Source organism: Amblyraja radiata, chromosome 6 (genome assembly GCF_010909765.2).
Source record: "Amblyraja radiata isolate CabotCenter1 chromosome 6, sAmbRad1.1.pri, whole genome shotgun sequence".
Lineage (NCBI taxonomy): Eukaryota > Metazoa > Chordata > Chondrichthyes > Rajiformes > Rajidae > Amblyraja > Amblyraja radiata.
In genome coordinates this window covers 68367337-68372351 of record NC_045961.1, presented here as the reverse complement: position 1 = coordinate 68372351, position 5015 = coordinate 68367337, and positions in this window count along the sequence as shown.

The window sequence follows — 5015 nt, the reverse complement described above, 5'->3', positions numbered from 1 at the left end:
GCCATGCATTAGGGAAAAGGAGTGAGAAACAGGAGACAATTAAGGGATGCATTATTTCAATAAAGATAATTTCCTTACACTTGCAATTCTGTTCCATTTGCATTAGTTTTGTGTATGAATGAATGAATTCAGTCAAAGCTGTTGCATACACACAGTAAGCCCTGAATTTGAACTAATGTAAGATTACATTAAAAATGTCAGAGAAATTTGGTAATCATGAATAACGTATAACTGTCAGCAAAAAATCCAAGGCTATGAAACAAAAAGCAAAAGTCACTAGTAAGAACATATGTCTATTTCAAATATTGCAATCATCATCACTCACAATATTCAAGTTGAGAAAGAACTGTGTGGTAAAAAGCCAACCCAAATGTGTGGGACATGCTAAACGTGACTGTGCCTAAGCCTGATGAAGCAGTGTGGCTGTGTGAATGCTATAGTCACAGTAAATCATGCCACAGACAGTGATATCTGTCAACCACTTTCCAAGATTAGTACGAGGTGTTAGCAGAATCAAAGGAATTCATATAACTGGATTTTTCCCGTGTGTACGCAAAGTTGAGTGTTAATAAAGTAGTCAAATATACCTGACCATCAACTTGTACAAGGTTACCCAATGGAATATTCTTCACTCCAGGCTTTTCAGGCCATGATAGATAAAATGACATGTGAAGTTGATCATTATTTTTATGATTAATTTTTTTTGATTGCTATGAGTACAAAAGAAGAAAAGCCTATTTTGCAGCAAATGTGAATAACATTACATGGGTAGAATGTGTAGTTAAAGCAAAGGAAATGCGTTTTCCTTTGAAACAAATTGCAGTCTACCACGGTTTGATGTTTCATGCCAATCGCCTACACCAAAGGTAGTTGGCATCACATGCAACAGAAGTTGAAAAAGCAGCAGTGGTCGAGCCATTCATGAGGCTGGGGCAATATTGCACAAATAATATTATCTTTGTTGTTGTTGCTTCAAAATCCACGGGAGCTGTGAGTTAAGACTGCCTGTGCTTTGCCTCTCCTTTTCAACTGTTTTCCCCCTCTGACTCACTTCTAACTCTCCTCCCACTTGGACTAGAGCCAATCAGTGCTTTCTCCTGCTTCTCTTTGTGTATGTAATGAACCGGATTTGATAAAGGACCTCGAGGTTAATGAGCCATTAGGAGGCAGTGACCATAACATGGTTAGGTTTAATCTACAATTGGAGAGGGAGTAGGGTAGTTTGGAGGTCTCAGTGTTGCAGTTGGATAAAGGGGACTATGGGCCATGAGGGAGGAGCTGGCCAATGGTGACTGAAAATATATACTAGCAGGGATGAATGTGGAACAAAAATGGCAGGTGTTTCTCGGAATAATACAGAAGGTGCAGGATCAGTTCATTCCTAGGAGGAAGAAAGATTCCAAGGGGAGAAACACCATTATAACTGTTTTACCTTTGTTGCACGCATTTCTAATTTCCTGTTTGATGCCACTTTTTATAAATTTTAGCGGGCATTTAACATTACTGGTCGGTTTATTACCTTTTTTTCAACCTTTACCTTCGACTACATTTGATTACTTTTGATTGCCTTCGACTACCTACTATGGCCTACCTCAACTAAACCTACAAGTATAAAAATATCGATTTTTTTCCATAGCGACCTTATTTTACGTGCGGGCATTTTTCAGCATGTTGAAAAAAACGCCGCAACCTAGCTGAGGCCTCGAGTACGCGGGGACTACCCTCGATCATGAAGGAAAATTACAAAGACCTCCTAGGACCTCATGTTGACCATGCTGCGAGTATCGGTCAAGGACAAACTCATCTAAACTCGTGAATTAGGTCGCCGCAGTGGGACAGGCCCTTAAGGATTTTGGCTAATGTTCATACTGAACACATTGGAAAAAATTGTGTGCAGCGTGCAATAAATATACTGTACTGCAGGGAAGATTGATCTATTGATCCAGTTTGGATGGTGATCACAATCTTTTGTTAAGAAAACAAAACAGTTTGCTCTAGATTTGTAGGAACAAGCCTTCAAAATGTTCACTGTAGTTATGGACATGGCCAACTAGGTATTTTCAGAGAATATGGATACACTCATATGAAAAATGAAAAGATAATTTCATGGTATCTTCCTCAAAGGCAATTGAAAGAAATATATTGCTTTGTGTAGCACTGCTAAACATGTAATGGATGAGTTGATATTAAGACTTCCGTGAGGCATTTGTTTCCTAGAGTCACTTTCCGTTTTGATCAACTTATGTTGAGAATTTTATAATATAGAATGATGTCCTGGCACACCCATTGTTCCTGCCTGCTCCTGCCCAAAAGAACCCACAGGGTGGCACAGTGGTGCAACAATGGGCAAGATGGCGGCGCGACCGGAGTTTGCAGCGACCTCTCCCAGTGAAAGTTCAGTGTTTTCGCGGTTTTTTGGAACGAGTGGTGTGTATGAAGAGTGTGTGTCGGAGGAGAGTGTGTATGTGCGTAAGTACGAGCGGCAGGTCCTTTTAAAAATCGGCAACAAGGCTTCTTGTTGCAACATTACCTTGCGGAGCGTCCCGGTGGAGCTGAGACTTCTGCGTCGCGCAGGCCCACGGAGGCGCGCAGGCCCATGGAGAACCGCGGCTGCACCCGCACCCGGAACAACGCTGGTGGGAAAACAACGCAAGCGGTGTAGCAGGGGGCAGAAGCGGGGGAAGCGCGCAGGAGCCTACGCTAGGCTAAACGCGAACCCTCACAAACCGGCAGTGCCTACAGTCATGTTGGCAAATGTCCGCTCCCTCGACAACAAGATGGACTACCTCAGAACGTGGAGAGCCTCCCAACGAAGCGTGAAGAACTGCTGTGTCTACGTCCTAACGGAGACCTGGCTGAATCAGAACATCACAGATGCTGCGATCCAGTTGGAGGGACTCATGCTATACAGAGCTGATAGAGTAGCTTCGCAAGCTGGTAAGGCAAGAGGAGGGGGACTGGCTGTGTATGTGAACAGATCATGGTGCCAGGATGCTGTGGTGATTTCCACTTACTGCTCACCCATGTAGAGCTAATGACTGTGAAATGCCGACCTTTCTACTTACCCAGGGAGCTAACGGCAGTCTTCATAACGGCCGTATATGTACCACCGAGCGCAGACGTGAAGAATGCTATGACAGAGCTCTACAACAACATCAGTGAGCAGCAGAGGGAACATCCAGATGCTTTCTTCATGGCAGCTGGGGATTTCAACCAGGCAAGTCTTACATCTGTTCTGCCTAAATTCTACCAGCATGTGAACATTGCAACCAGGGGAAAGAACAAACTAGACCTGGTGTACACCAACATTAAAGATGCATATAAAGCAGCCCCCCTCCCCCATATCGGCAACTCTGACCACCTAGCGGTTATGCTCACACCTGCATACAGACCCAGGGTGAAACAGGACAGGCCAACGGTCAAAGAAGTCAGAACATGGCCACAGGGAGCTACCGCAGCACTGCAAGACTGTTTCGAAACCACACAGTGGGACATTTTCAGAGAGGCAGCAACAGATGACAGTGGCATCAACCTCCAAGAATATACAGAGTCCGTCATCGGATACATCAATAAATGCATTGATGATGTAACGGTGGTCAAAACCGTCAGGAGGCGTGCCAATCAGAAACCTTGGCTAACTGGGGAAGTGTGTTCCCTACTGAGAATCCGGAATGCTGCATTCAAATCTGGGGACAACGCAGCATACAAACTGGCAAGGAGTAACCTATCCCGGGGGATCAGGGAAGCGAAGAGGCTGTATGGGCAAAAACTTAATAGCCACTTCGAAAATGACAAAGACACACGTCGCTTGTGGCAGGGATTTCACACCATCACTGACTACAAGCCCCCCCCGCTGCGGATATGCCAAAACGACCCCTCTCTGCCAGATGAACTGAACGAGTTCTACGCACGGTTTGAGGTTAAAAACAGCACCCAGACACGTGCACTACTGCCATCTCCCAGTGACCAGTCGCTTAGGCTGTCCGCAGCCGGAGTTAAAAAGGCCTTTGCCAGCATCAATCCACGCAAAGCTGCAGGGCCGGACAACATTCCTGGATGCGTTTTAAGAGACTGCGCCGAGCAACTGAAAGATGTCTTCACAGACATTTTTAACATCTCACTCAGCCAGGCAGTAGTGCCCAACTGTCTTAAGAGTGCCACCATCGTCCCTGTCCCAAAGAAACCAAACCCAGCCTGCCATAATGACTTTCGACCAGTGGCTCTAACACCCATAGCAATGAAGTGTTTTGAGCGACTGGTTATGCAGCACATCAAAAAGAGTCTACCTGCCGACCTAGACCCACTGCAGTTCGCCTACAGAGCCAACCGATCCACAGAGGACGCAGTCTCAACAACACTGAACCTCGTACTGTCACACCTTGATCGGAAAAATACTTATGCCAGGATCCTCTTCATAGACTTCAGCTCTGCGTTTAACACAATCATTCCGCAGCAGCTGGTGGAGAAGTTGGAGCTATTGGGGGTTGATGCTGGCACATGTAACTGGGTCCTGAACTTTCTATCACAACGGCAGCAGACAGTCAGGGTGGGCAGTAGGACATCAAAAACCATAGCCGTGAGCACTGGCTCGCCACAAGGCTGTGTCCTAAGCCCCCTGCTGTTTAGTCTGCTTACACACGACTGTACTGCTAGACTCAACAACAACTTCATCAACAAGTTCGCTGATGACACAACAGTGGTGGGTCTCATCAGTGACAATGATGAGTCGGCGTACAGGATGGAGGTGGAGCTGCTCACAGGATGGTGCAAATCCCACAACCTCATTCTCAACGTGGGAAAAACTAAGGAGATGGTGGTTGACTTCAGGAGGGCGGGAAAACAACACCATACACCTCTGCACATCGATGGAGCTGATGTGGAAAGGGTCAGCAGCGTGAAGTTCCTAGGACTCCACCTGTCAGATGACCTGATGTCCACAACCAACACCACAGCACTGGTCAAGAGAGCCCAGCAGCGACTACACCCTCTCCGAAGACTACGTAAAGCAGGTCTCC